Genomic DNA, 15,965 nt, shown 5'->3' with positions numbered 1-15,965 from the left:
TTAAAATAGTGATAAAAATTATGAATAAACTAGACACTTTTGTTTAAACTCTCAGAATTTACGGATCTAGTTTTCGACTTCGTATGATTTTTCTATGATTTTTCCAAAACAGGGCAGAATGGCTAAAGTTAGCCAACAGCATGTAAATATCATAACACTTTGTATTATGTTGAGCAAAGTGTATAATCATAAGTTCTAATTATTGAATGTGTTTCCTTGTTAGTTTATCATCATGAAATGAAACTAAGTCATTCATAATAAATATTATTCATTCATTTTAGAACACGTATATTAAACTATAAAAAGTATAGTTTGATAAATTCATAACACTAATACATTTCCGTAAAAGAGTTCATACATATTACATACATTTTAGATAAATTATAATAGGTATAGTTTATGATACATCACTCAACACACTCGTACAAAAAAAGGGTACATTCATACAAGAAAGATTTGTATTCACACACATTTCACGTAAATTTGTTAACCTATAGTTTGATAAATTCATAACACTAATACATTTCCATAAAAGAGTTCATACATATTACATACATTTTAGATAAACTATAATAGGTATAGTTTATGATACATCACTCAACACACTCGTACAAAAAGGGTACATTCATACAAGAAAGATTTATATTCACACACATTTCACGTAAATTTGTTAACCTATAGTTTGATAAATTCATAACACTAATACATTTCCATAAAAGAGTTCATACATATTACATACATTTTAGATAAACTATAATAGGTATAGTTTATGATACATCACTCAACACACTCATACAAAAAGGGTACATTCACACAAGAAAGATTTATATTCACACACATTTCACGTAAACTTGTTAACCTATATTGTGAGACTCTCTCTCTCTCCCCGTACGTCCGAGTGCGGGATATAATTCCTGGTAGTTATAATCAGAATCTCCTTGAGGGAGAACGTGATACTTGTATATAGATCTATATTGGGTTTGACACCCCACACCTTGCTGCTAGCTACAGTGGGACCTGCAGGTCTACGGGTGACAAATGTCATTATAGTTTTTCGCGACGCCTGAGAATGTCGTGGCAGGTTCACATAGTCATAGTATGATTATAGCGACTCACATAGGGATATAACAATCCATAAGTTTACGGGATTTTATTTTAAAACCTAAATGAGTTTTATGTCTATTTAAAATCATTTTTATCTCTATGAGTACAGATATTACTGTACATTTTTGGTTTTGGTAGTTACGACTACACATCATTTGAAACCACATTTATACTTTTAAGTATGGTCAATACTTGTTATTTCTCGGTCATCTAATTTAGGACTACATATATATATATATATAAAGTATTAACAAACATGAGAACATACAGAAATTTCATTTAATTCAAACGCGTCCATGTCCATTTAAGCACATAACATTTTCTATTAATAAGAAAGGTTATTTATACATTTTGGTCTTCAGTCATAAGACTACATTACACAAATTTTAAAGAAAATATCGGATTTTCTGGATACATATTCTAACGCTTTTACAAGGAAAACGATTTACTTTTCTAACGAAATCTCTTATGAACTCACCAACCTTTGTGTTGACACTTTTCAAAACTACTTGTATTCTCAGGAATTCAGTGAAAACAGGAAATCAACAACGTTTTGAGGATGGGACGATAAATCGTCAAACAGTTCATTTTGTATCATAATGTAATTGATGTGAATCATGTAAACATGTGCTTTGATGTAACGTTTTCAATTATATTTGTGTTGGTTGTATTTACTTTGAGCACTATTATACTCGTTGTGATACTCTACATGAAGTTCTCCACCCCCGGACGTTTCCGCCATCCTTGGTTTGGGGGTGTGACAGATTGGTATCAGAGCATTGTTTATAGTGAACTCAGTATATCAAACCACATAAGATATACAAACTATAAATGCATTGGGACTAAGTCTCTGATTTAAAGTTTCAAAACAACTATACTTTTAGAAATAAATAGTTTCTTATTGAAGGTATACATGCATACATACATATTAAGGTCAGCACCACTCTAGAATAAAAGAACAGTAATGATTGTTGAATATCACAGGTAAGCTCGGGGATGTATGGTCAGTCTTGGGAATGGCATAGCCTGATCAACTATGCTGGTCCGAGGAGTGATTAGCACATGCCCAAGAATAGTTGTGATATGGCAACAAGTCTAAAACTTACCAACACTACCACAATGAGAACATTAGAACAGAACATGAGTTTAAAATACTATAGGAGTATTTTGTAATATCATAACTTATATGAAAACTAAATAGATCCTTATTAATAGGTCTATAGTCCCTAACTGGATACTTTAAGGTTATATATAACCTAGAAATTATAGACTTAGAATTTGTGGTCATTACCTTACTTCCTTTTCCTTGTTTGGATGTGGACCTAGAGTGGGATCACTTATTCAAAGGTCTATCGTATCTTGTTATATGTAATTAGTATGCACTATGTCATTATAGAAGTAACTAATAAGGATCACCCCTATAAGTAATTGATAATAGAGTTAGACGCATAGTACTTATCTCCTCCACTCCTATTCTCGCAAATACGGCATAGCAAAATCCTACTTACCGGACGACCCTTACTTTCCTAATCCGAACTCGAGGAATGGTGAATGATTATGAGAAGAATCATAAGCGGGACCAGAGGTAATCAATCCTCCATGCATAGCAAGGGTTCCGTGAACCGTTTCGACTATAACGAAACCGTAAACCATTGGGCAATCGTGATCGAGGGTTGAATGTCGACAACAATGAAAACAACTACCATGTGGAGACCAACGAGGGTGCTATGACCTCAACCACGGGGGACTGACGGACAGAGCCCTCTCGGCAAAGACCCGGTGGATCGCGATCATCGGGGATTAAAACAGGAAGACTACAATCCGAGTTCAGAAAATGGCGCGCTACTATAGACCCCACCATCTCAGGTACCGGTGACTCAGAGTTATACTACTATTCCCGAGACCAACTCTCTTTTTAGGACCTTATCGCCACTCGTGAAGAGGAAAGAGAGTAACAGGGTAGGACACACAGCATTCAAAGAAAGGATGATTGTAGCCAAGCGTTGATTGGAAAAGCTACAAAATTGCATCGACCTTGCCTCAGGCATCACAAGGGATGGATCATCGTAAGTAGAGTTCATGCCGCTCACCAGACCTGGTAAATTAGCTTCATAAGTATGCGCTGGTGCTACTCTATTGTAAGTAAAATCACGACACTACAAATTAAGTGGTCATACTAATCGAGAAATCTATCTACTATCAAAACCCGCCCATGCACAAATGTGAAGTAGACCTGCATCGAAGTCAAAATTTTCACTAAAATCATGATTACTAAAGTCATATTAACAAGATGGGCTTAGGATGTACCTAACAGACTCGAAGGACTATCTAGCCTTAATTATATAACTAAGCATACATCAATAGGTCGTGATAAGGACCTAGCTTGGGTCAAGTATAAGGTTTCACTTAGATACAGAGCTACTAAAATACATGAGTTTATTATACAAAGAATCTCGTTATAAATTGTTTCCAGAACACCCTAAACAACCGAACTTTGATACAAATCGATATGAGATAAACTTAGTTAGAAAACTCGCGACATATAGCCATTCTAAAAACTCATTATCGTCTCACCTTTAAACATTTGTTGAGAAGTTTCTTCTTTATAGACCTATGGGTGCGAACGTTCCAGCACTAATGCACCGGATCCCATCAAAATTCCTCAGCCAAGTGTGTTCGGACAAACATGATTCTAAGAGGAGTAAATCTCAACGTCCGTATGAAACCTACTCCTACCCACTGCCATAACTCCATCTCGGGAGCGTTAGTAGGAACACTAAGAATAGTACAGTAATGTGCAAAAATTTATATGCGTAAATATAAATTGTAAGGATGCACTTAAGAAAATCATTTCCACTAACGAAGTCGTTTTTCGTCATGAAACAGAGCTATGTCTTCACCAAGAGGCAACAAACCAACTAGCAAGGCGCCAACACTTCAGATAGACACTGCTACTTTTCAAGCTGCAGTCACGGCAGCCGTGGCAGCCATCATGGTGCATTTCAATACTAACAACGTCAACAGGGGTGGAAGCGGTACTAACAATACAAATTGAGGTAACAATCAGGGACACCAATGGATACCTACCAACAAAAATACCTCAGACCACGAACCTACGAACAAGAAGAGAAAGTTTTGGGACATGAAAGAGCGCCACCAATCTAAAGGATACACTAAAAGACAACAACCTAGGGCCGCCCTTACCATTACAACAGCAGTCATGACACATGCGTAGACATTAGCCTCGGGGTCTGCCACCCAAATGCCTGCCAGACCATATGAGGGATCACTCCCAAAGTGCAACAAATGTGGCTTTCATCACCATGGGGCTTGCCGGGAGATGCACTGTAAAAACTGCAACAGGAAAGGGCATACCGTCCGTTTCTGTAGGGCCTTGGCCCATCACCTCCCTTCAATCAACTGCACCAAGGTAGGCCCAGTATGCTACCTATGTGGTGAAATGGGACACTTCAAGAGAGAATGTTCAACTGAGAAGAATAACGAAGGAACAGGAGGAATGTGATGAACACACCAACAGGAGCAGCAAGGGAACCATGTTAGGACTTTTGTAATGTTCCCAACGACAAAACGTTTAAGTACTATATGTTTGTAATGAATTTGGTACGCTTACTAAAGTAACCTTCCTTCTAAAAAGTAGCTAAAATATTTTCTCTCTCATACAAATCAAACCAAAGACATTCATATGTGACCTTAGGAGCATTACCTGTAAGTTGTGATGACCTTGTCCATACATCGGGGTTAATTTAAAATCAAAATACTAAAGTCTTGAAACAGATAATTCCATCCTGACTCCGATTCCATGTCTAGTATTAGGGGTTGAGTGGGGTCACCCACTCGACGATTGCACGATATCAACTTACATACGACGATCATATACCGCTCGATTATGAGGAGACCTGTCAGGAATCATGATATCAAGTATCATTACTGGCTATCGAAAACACACCCACTACCAGTGCTAGACACTGTGGTATGAATCATCTACAATAATCATAACATTTAACAAAACGGAACACACAGAAAAGAAATACAGGACACTCTATCACTCTAGTGATCTCTTCCTTCGAATACAACTTATCTCATGTTATCTAAAAAGATATTGTTGTCGTTATCTAATTTTGATTGATATAGCCCTCGTCTTCCCGATTTAACGACTATAAAAGGGCCCTTCACCTAACCCCCCGAATATCGAAACTATCGTCTCTCATAAACATCCAGCACGGACCTTTGGGTCATCTCTCGCTGTGGAACTCTAAAACACACTCCAAAGGAGTGTTATACTTCCCAAAGCCCTATCACAAGTATTTACAGAAGACCTTTCGGGAATGTCATGCATACAACAGACAAGGTTCAAGAAAGGAAGCTTGGGATGGATACAACCAGGTGCGAATCTTGCCATGAACTTCAGGCCAAGGTTGCCTAGAAGGACGAGTGAATGTCCTACCATCCAAAAAGGCCTAGTCGTGTAAACCAAACCCACATACTTCCTATCGAGCTACAAGAGCTGTCAGGTCAAACCTGCCGAACTACTTAACAATGAAATTGAAGAACCAAGCTTCTCACCCTGGAAAACTCTGGTCTTATTCGTCAAATAGAAAAGCAAATTGCTCATAATTCCGTCGATTTCAGAGGCCCCGACAACATCTCTAATAGAAACCTTTACTATCTGCCTCGCATAGACGAATAGGCCGACCAACCGCAACGAACGAGGTACCCTTCAGGAATTGGACCTGAGATCTGAATATCACCAGTCATGAGTATTGAAGAAGGATGTCCGAGAACAATCCTCCAACTTCGATGCAGACGCTGAAAGTTCGTAGTAATAACCCTCGGATAGGATCAAACCCACTCGTAGGATCCATGAAAGTAATAAATAGGATATACCATTTTTGCTAAGGATCAGTTCATCATCGTCATTACAAAGGACTTACTTATCTACCCTCGTAGCAAGAAGGAAACCAAGGAGAGCAGCTACAACAAACCACGGAATACGATCAGAGAAGTATTACCCGAAGTTCTCTAGATACGAGTTTTGGAATTGAGGAGTTCAATTCTCAAGACACATCGTTATCAAGGTGGAAATTCATAAGGACCCTTTCAATTGGTCAAAACCGTTGAGAAACAATCAGCACCGAAGGCGTTAGCAGGAATACGCAAAAAATTCATGGTCTCGTTGACCTACCATCTTAGTTCCTTAGGAACGTCTCGAAAAATACGGACCCCTCCCAACTTTGACCCTAAAGGGAACAACCCTTGACAGGAAGAGAAGCAAGAGGAAGAAACCTTTAGAACTCCAGTATAACCGACCAAATTCCTCTAGAAACACTCACTCTGGGAAGGCTTAGTACGCTTCGGAAAGCATGGAAAGCCAATACCCCAAATAATTGTGTCTTTCAAGATTCTTGTCAGAATTAGCCCTGTAACTCGCTACTTCAATCTACCCCCGCGAGCTTGGTAAAGTACACTCTACCCAACACGTCCCAAATTTACAAGAAGTATTTATCCGACGAGACTCTTGCAATTCCCCTCGACGAGATCGAGTTACACAAGAGCCTCACCTTCTTGGAAGAACCATGGTGACCATGGACCGAGGTCAAGCGGATGAAACAACGCCACTTCCCATTAGTGAAAGTTCGTTGGAATACTAACCAAGGACCTAGAGTCACATGGGAGCGCGTGAGTCAGTCGATTAGGAAGTATCCTCACTTCTCGGCTTGACTATTCATGCCTACTCCTTGCCTAAATTCAAATTTCGGGACGAAATTCCCTCTAACGGGGGGATGATGTGACAACCGTCAAATTTCGGTCAAGTCAAAGTCAACTAAAGTCAGCAAGTCAAACCGTTTGACTCAATTTGCCCGTGAGTACTAAAAATTACATTATGAAATTTCTACATAACTCTCTATTCTAATGAGAGATCATAAATCAAAAGTGCGAACATCTAGATCTCCTTAACCTAAAACTGTAGTCCGTGGCGAGCCAAACCGATAAAACAATGTTGCATACTCATCGGGAGTGTGTAAGATCCTTAAACAAGGCTTAATAGGGTTTAAGAACCATGCATTGCGATGCCGGACACTGACAATTGTCACACATGGAACCTCTCTCAATCGTTTTCACTCTATCTCTCTCTATGTCAAATCTCTCCCAAATCTCTCCAAGTATGTGAAATCTCTCTCAAGTATCTCTCTGTATTAGAGATCTCTCCAAGAATGTCAAATCTCTCCCAAATCCCTCTAAGTATGTGAAATCTCTCTCAAATATCTCTCTGTATGAGAAACCTCTCCAAGAATGTCAAATCTCTCCCAAATGTCTCCAAGTATGTGAAATCTCTCTCAAATATCTCTTTGTATGAGAAATCTCTCCAAGAATGTCAAATCTCTCCCAAATCTCTCCAAGTATGTGAAATCTCTCCCAAATCTCTCTCAAAAGTTCCCGTAACTTTTTAGAATCATTCGGGTCATTCCGACCCTTAACCGGGTCAAAAACGGCTTAAAACGGGGCGAAAACGAGAAAAATAGGCTTTAGGAACTGAAACCATGAAGAGAGGCCTCTTAGGACCAGAACCGAGCCTCTTTTGGCTGAGGCATGCGAGACCGAGCCTCGGTCTCTGCTCCTCTCGGTCTCTGCTCCTTCTCTCCTCTCTGTTCTCTTCTCTGCTTTCGGTCTTTGTCGCCTTCTCTCGGTCTCTACTCCGCCTCTCTGTCTCTTCCCTCCTCTCGGTCTCTACTCCGCCTCTCTATCTCTTCCCTCCTCTCGATCTCTACTCCGCCTCTCTGTCTCTTCCCTCCTCTCGGTGTCTACTCCGCCTCTCTGTCTCTTCCCTCCTCTCGGTCTCTACTCCGCCTCTCTGCTCCTTCTCTCCTCTCTGTCTCTTCGCGCCTCTCGGTTCTCTCCTTCCCCCCTCTCGGTTCCTGCCCTCTCTCTTCTCCCCTCTCGGTTCCTACTCTCTCCCTTCTGCCCTCTCGGTTTCTACCCTCCCTCCTCTCGGTTTCAGCATCAGAAGGCCGAACCTCGGCTAGATTTCGGAAATTTGTCACTTTTAGCCAATTTTTGATATTTTTAACATTTTAAGCCCGTTTTTCGTGATTTCAAAGCGGGATTTTCTCCAGAAATTATATTTTAACACAATAAACTCTAAATATTCATAATTTAAACATATTTTGATGAAAATCATTATTTAAATAATAAAAATCAAATGGGTGAATTATTAAAGGTGGAGTGTTGACTTTGCCTTATCCAATGTCACAAGCAACCACCCCACACCCACTCTTTGACTAACCACACCTCCCCACCTTACCTAAGTCACTTCAATGTCCCTTACACTCAAATTACACTCATTCCCATGTTTTTAGAGCTGGAACAAACATCCTCTCTCCTCATTTCTCTCATTTGCTCTCATTTCACTAAGTATCAAACACCACTTTTCTCTCAAACTTTTTCCACTCCAATTTCGAGATTCAAGGCTGATTTTCAAGTGTTCTTCCACTCTTAGTAAGTATCATTCATCCTCCTTATGATTATTTCACTTCATTCTACTCAAATCATGGATATCTTACACAAACTCCATCATATTTGTGTTAGAGCTTCGAATCTTCAAGTGATTCTTCAAGTGTTCTTGGCTTGAACACTTCTCTTCTTCAAAACTTATCTACTGAAATCACTCAAGGTGAGTTCATACCCCTACATTTTCATGTTTTCTCAAGTTTTCAGGGGGGGGGGGGGAATACAAGTAAAAACACTAAGAACATAACTAAATTTTTCTAACAGCCTTCATCAGAAAAGTTCAACTCCATTCACGGACTGTTTTGGGCATCTTAAACATTTTTGTTTTCAAAACTGTACACGGTGCAAATAGTTCAAGTTTTTAGATTTAAAATGACTACTTGCACATCTCCATACGATTTTTCTACAATTTATGGTGATTTTTACAAAACTGCCTATCATTTCAAACAACAATCCGGACCAGTCTGTGATTATGGACTTTTTCACCCAAGTTGGAGGTCATTAAAATAGTGATAAAAATTATGAATAAACTAGACACATTTTTTTAAACTCTCAGAATTTACGGATCTAGTTTTCGACTTCGTATGATTTTTCTATGATTTTTCCAAAATAGGGCAGAATGGCTAAAGTTAGCCAACAGCATGTAAATATCATAACACTTTGTATTATGTTGAGCAAAGTGTATAATCATAAGTTCTAATTATTGAATGTGTTTCCTTGTTAGTTTATCATCATGAAATGAAACTAAGTCATTCATAATAAATATTATTCATTCATTTTAGAACACGTATATTAAACTATAAAAAGTATAGTTTGATAAATTCATAACACTAATACATTTCCGTAAAAGAGTTTATACATATTACATACATTTTAGATAAATTATAATAGGTATAGTTTATGATACATCACTCAACACACTCGTACAAAAAAGGGTACATTCATACAAGAAAGATTTATATTCACACACATTTCACGTAAATTTGTTAACCTATAGTTTGATAAATTCATAACACTAATACATTTCCATAAAAGAGTTCATACATATTACATACATTTTAGATAAACTATAATAGGTATAGTTTATGATACATCACTCAACACACTCGTACAAAAAGGGTACATTCATACAAGAAAGATTTATATTCACACACATTTCACGTAAATTTGTTAACCTATAGTTTGATAAATTCATAACACTAATACATTTCCATAAAAGAGTTCATACATATTACATACATTTTAGATAAACTATAATAGGTATAGTTTATGATACATCACTCAACACACTCGTACAAAAAGGGTACATTCACACAAGAAAGATTTATATTCACACACATTTCACGTAAACTTGTTAACCTATATTGTGAGACTCTCTCTCTCTCCCCGTACGTCCGAGTGCGGGATATAATTCCTGGTAGTTATAATCAGAATCTCCTTGAGGGAGAACGTGATACTTGTATATAGATCTATATTGGGTTTGACACCCCACACCTTGCTGCTAGCTACAGTGGGACCTGCAGGTCTACGGGTGACAAATGTCATTATAGTTTTTCGCGACGCCTGAGAACGTCGTGGCAGGTTCACATAGTCATAGTATGATTATAGCGACTCACATAGGGATATAACAATCCATAAGTTTACGGGATTTTATTTTAAAACCTAAATGAGTTTTATGTCGATTTAAAATCATTTTTATCTCTATGAGTATAGATATTACTATACATTTTTGGTTTTGGTAGTTACGACTACACATCATTTGAAACCACATTTATAATTTTAAGTATGGTCAATACTTGTTATTTCTCGGTCCTCTAATTTAGGACTACATATATATAAAGTATTAACAAACATGAAAACATACAGAAGTTTCATTTAATTCAAATGCGTCCATGTCCATTTAAGAGCATAACATTTTCTATTAATAAGAAAGGTTAATTATATATTTTGGTCTTCAGTCATAAGACTACATTACACAAATTTTAAAGAAAATATCGGATTTTCTGGATACATATTCTAACGCTTTTATAAGGAAAACGATTTACTTTTCTAACGAAATCTCTTATGAACTCACCAACCTTTGTGTTGACACTTTTCAAAACTACTTGTATTCTCAGGAATTCAGTGAAAACATGAAATCAACAACGTTTTGAGGATGGGACGATAAATCGTCAAACAGTTCATTTTGTATCATAATGTAATTGATGTGAATCATGTAAACATGTGCTTTGATGTAACGTTTTCAATTATATTTGTGTTGGTTGTATTTACTTTGAGCACTATTATACTCATTGTTGTGATACTCTACATGAAGTCCTCCACCCCCAGACGTTTCCGCCATCCTTGGTTTGGGGGTGTGACACCCGCGAAACTCAACTACTTCGTATGCTTCCGGTAACCTTCAAGGGTGCTGCTAAAGACTGGCTCAAGTCACTTCCCCCCGGATCTGTCACTACTTGGGCCAAGATGAAGGAAGAATTTATTGATCACTTTTGCCCACCATCCAAGATAGCCAAACTGAAGAAGGCCATTGCAAACTTTGAACAACAAGCTGGAGAGTCTCTATATGAAGCATGGGAGAGGTACAAACGTCTGCTAAGAAACTGCCCACACCATGATCTAAACAACCAGCAAGAAGTTTCCATCTTCTATGATGGAGTCAATGTCACAACCCAGCAGTTGCTAGACTCGCAAGGGCCACTTACAAAGAAGCCACCCCCGGTGATTAAAGAATTGATTGAAGAATTCTCTAAACACTCTAGAGAATACCACAACCCTAGGCATGATGTCACGAGGGAGCCGCGTATGCTGCTACTGAAGACTTATCCGCGGTCATGGCTATGTTAAAAACTATGGATAGGAGAATGGACAAAATGGATCAAACTATCCATGCTATTCGGGTGGGTTGTGAAAACTGCAATGGACCTCACCTCAATAGAGATTGCGATTTGGATGAGAATGGCAACAAGAAGGCACAAGCATGTTATTCGAGCAGTGACCGGTATGATGAGGACTGGCGCAAACACAAGAAAGAGTGGCTGCCTTACGAAGAATACAAGAAGGCCAAGGAGGAGAAGTATAGACAAAAAGGGAGAGGCTTTTATCAAAAGGAGGAGCCGGTGCAAGAGAGGAAGCCAAGCTTGGAAGATATGCTTACTAAATTTGTGGCTGCTTCCGAGAAAAGACATAGTGACCATGATGCTGCTATCCAAGAAACAAGAACCATGCTCAGGAACCAGCAAGCATCCATCCACAACATAGAAACGCAGCTTGGGAAACTTGCTCAACAACTTAACCAAAGGTCACCGGGTGAGCTTCCTAGCAAAACTGAGAACAACCCACGAGGCGCACAAATAAACATTGTCACAACGAGAAGTGGGAAGATCATCACTCCCCTGGCCCCCATTCGAATTGAAGCAACCAGGGACTCGCAGAAGGAAGGAACGGAAGAACAAGCAGAAAACCAAGATTCACAATCTGAGAGTTCTACTCGCCGAGTAGGGCCGACGGACTCGGCGAGTACCCCATTAAAATCGAATGAACAGCCTCCCTTAAAGCCATACCAGCCTCCAATGCCATACCCAGCCCGAACCAAGAAAGAGAAGCAGGAAGAGGAATACCAGAAGTTTCTAGACCACATTAAAACTCTTCAAATCAACATTCCTTTCATTGAAGCCGTCATGCAAATGCCCAAGTATGCTAAGTTCCTTAAGGAACTCCTCACCAATAGAAGAAAGATGGAGGAAGTGCAGAAGGTAGTGCTTAATGAGAACTGCTCCGCCGCAATGCTAAACAAGTTACCAAAGAAGAAGGGTGATCCGGGGAGCTTAACTTTACCTTGCCAATTTGGCAACTTGGCTGCAATTCATGCCTTAGCTGATTCTGGAGCAAGTGTGAACCTTATGCCCTACTCGTTCTTTAAGAAGCTAGACCTCCCGGAGCCAAGGCCAATTCGCATGGCAATTCATTTGGCAAACAAGACTGTTACCTTCCCAAGAGGCATTTGTGAAGATTTGCTAGTGAAAGTGGAAAAATTTGTCTTTCCGGCTGATTTCATCATTCTAGACATGGAGGCGGATCCGCAAGTACCAATTATCCTTGGAAGGCCTTTCCTCAACACAGATAGCGCTATCGTAGACATGAGAGATTCTAAGCTCACCTTGCGAGTTGGGGATGATTCAGTAACATTCGGGGTAGACCAAGCCATGAAGTACTCAAGGAGTAGTGACGACACAGCGTTCTCAATCGACATGCTCGACGAACTATTGGAGGAAGACATACCTAAAGATTCCAGCAAGTTTGCAGCTTTGGATGAAGCATTTGACCCGGAAAAGGACTTATTAGAGATTGAAAGACTGTTGGAAGAAGCGGAGTATGAAGAAATAATGAAGCAATCTGAGAGCCCTACTCGCCGAGTAGACCCGATCTACTCGCCGAGTACATCTGAAGAAAAGCCAGAAGTCGTGAATGCAACTGCAAACTCGCCGAGTACCACACCTGCGCTCGGTGAGTCCGTCACTAAGAACAACCAAACAGAGCTTAAAACGTTACCTGACCATCTGGAGTATGCTTTTCTGGAAGAAGGAAATCAGAAGCCTGTAATCATAGCCTTGGATCTATCCAAGACGGAAAAGGAAGAGCTTGTACACGTGTTGAAGAAAAGGAAACGAGCCATCGCATGGAGCATCTCCGACATCAAAGGAATAAGCCCATCCTATTGCTCTCGCAAAATCAATCTAGAAGAAGGAGCAAGGCCGGTGGTGCAACACCAAAGACGATTGAACCCGAACATGCAAGAAGTCGTCAAGAAGGAGGTGGTCAAGCTCTTAGATGCAGGAATCATCTACTCCATTTCCGATAGTCCATGGGTGAGTCCGGTCCAAGTGGTGCCCAAGAAAGGAGGAATGACAGTCATCACCAACGAAAAGAACGAGTTAATTCCGACGCGAACGGTAACCGTTTGGCGAGTGTGCATCGATTATCGAAAGCTAAACGGTGCCACTCGTAAAGACCATTTCCCCCTTCCTTTCATAGATCAAATGTTAGAGAGACTATCGGGCCATAGCTATTACTGCTTTCTAGATGGGTTTTCAGGGTATTTTCAAATACCCATAGACCCAATGGACCAAGAAAAGACCACATTCACATGCCCAAGTGGGACTTTCGCCTATAGACGCATGCCTTTTGGACTATGCAATGCACCTGCGACATTTCAAAGGTGTATGACCGCCATATTCCATGATATGGTGGAAAAATTCATGGAGGTCTTTATGGATGACTTTTCTGTATTCGGATCTTCTTTCCATGACTGTCTCACAAATCTTGACTCAATGCTTGCTAGGTGTGAGAAAACCGACTTGGTCCTAAATTGGGAAAAATGTCACTTCATGGTCAAGGAGGGTATAGTTTTGGGACACAAAGTATCTAAAAAGGGAATTGAGGTGGATCGGGCAAAGATAGAAACCATTGCCAAATTACCCCCACCAACTAATGTGAAGGGCATTAGGAGTTTTTTGGGACACGCAGGTTTTTACCGGCGTTTTATAAAGGATTTTTCCAAAATCACGAAACCTCTAACACAGTTATTACTTAAAGATGCACCCTTTAATTTTACTAAAGAGTGTTTAGAAGCATTTGAATTTCTAAAGGAAAAATTAACTAATGCCCCGATCATTATAGCACCAAATTGGAACTTACCCTTTGAGATCATGTGTGATGCTAGTGACTATGCATTAGGAGCGGTCCTTGGTCAAAGGGTTGATAAGCACTTTCAACCCATCTATTATGCTAGCAAGACCTTAAACCCCGCCCAAGAGAATTATACTACTACTGAAAAAGAATTGTTTGTTGTGGTTTATACTTTTGACAAATTTCGCCCTTACTTGGTTTTATCTAAAACCACTGTTTTTACTGACCACTCGGCTATCAAGTATTTGTTTTCCAAACAGGATGCTAAGCCAAGAATGATACGATGGGTGCTGCTTCTTCAACAATTCGATATAGATATACGAGACAAGAAAGGAATGGAGAATGTAGCGGCCGATCATTTATCTAGGCTCGAGAACCCGCAATTGCAAGAAGATAAAGATGGAGACGACTTTCCGGATGAATACATTATGGTGTCCGTGGGAGAGGAGCCATGGTTCGCAGACATAGCTAACTATTTAGCTACAAATTATGTCCTGAAGGATTATAGTAGTCAACAAAAGAAGAAATTCTTTGCGGAGATCAAATATTACTTTTGGGACGATCCATACCTCTTCCGAAGCTGTGCGGATGGAATTATAAGTAGATGTGTGTTTGGGAAGGAAAGCCGAAGAATACTAGAACATTGCCATAGCGGGCCCACGGGAGGACATCATGGAGCACACTATACCGCAAAGAAGATCTTTGACATTGAGTTATATTGGCCTACAATCTTCAAAGATGCAGCCCAATATGTCAAAGAATGTGATGCTTGTCAAAGGGTGGGAAACATTTCATCACGAAATGAAATGCCACAACATAGAATCCAAGTGTGCGAGGTGTTCGACGTATGGGGCATTGACTTCATGGGACCTTTTCCCATATCCAAAGGAAACAAGTACATACTAGTGGCGGTCGATTATGTCTCAAAATGGGCGGAGGCACAGGCTTTACCTACAAATGACGGATGGGTAGTGGTACGATTCTTAAAGAAACTATTCTCACGGTTTGGTGTTCCGAAGGCCCTAATCAGTGACTGAGGCACACACTTTGCCAATGATCAATTGGAAAAGGTGATCAAGAAATATGGGGTGACCCATAAGTTCTCCACGTCATACCATCCACAAACTAGTGGACAAACTGAAGTGACCAATCGAGCCTTGAAGCGTATTTTAGAGAAGTCGGTGGGAAGCAACCGCAAGGAATGGTCAGATAAATTGGATGACGCGCTATGGGCATTTCCTACCGCTTTCAAAACACCTATTGGTACTACACCATATAGGTTAGTTTATGGAAAGCAATGCCATTTACCGGTTGAGATCGAGCATAAGGCATATTGGGCTTTAAAGAGGTGCAACTTCGATATAGAAGAATTGAAGACCAACCGTTTGATGCAAATGAATGCCCTTGAAGAACTCCGAAATGATGCTTATTCTAGTTCGTGGCTCTATAAAGAAAAGACCAAGAGATGGCATGAAAAAAGAATCAAGAGCAAAGACATTCATGAAGGCCAAAAAGTATTGCTTTTCAATTTCCGATTAAAACTTTTCTTGAGCAAACTTAAATCAAGGTGGGATGGTCCCTTTTTGGTCAAGACGGTGTTTCCACACGGGGATATAGAGTTGATATCAAGAGACGGTACACCATTC

The 15,965-nt window shown here is 39.8% G+C and overlaps 1 non-coding gene across 1 annotated transcript; it reads right to left on the bottom strand.

Moving 5' to 3' along the window:
* Positions 1-11,145: 11,145 nt before the first annotated feature.
* Positions 11,146-11,252, bottom strand: LOC145013520 (small nucleolar RNA R71). The gene has a single exon (XR_013665074.1). It is a non-coding gene; the product is annotated as a small nucleolar RNA R71 (small nucleolar RNA).
* Positions 11,253-15,965: the final 4,713 nt, after the last annotated feature.

This window comes from Lactuca saligna, chromosome 8, assembly GCF_052625555.1.
Source record: "Lactuca saligna cultivar CGN05327 chromosome 8, ASM5262555v1, whole genome shotgun sequence".
In the NCBI taxonomy this organism is placed as follows: domain Eukaryota; kingdom Viridiplantae; phylum Streptophyta; class Magnoliopsida; order Asterales; family Asteraceae; genus Lactuca; species Lactuca saligna.
The sequence above is the reverse complement of the archived record's forward strand: the minus strand, read 5'-3'. Positions and strand labels throughout refer to the sequence as shown.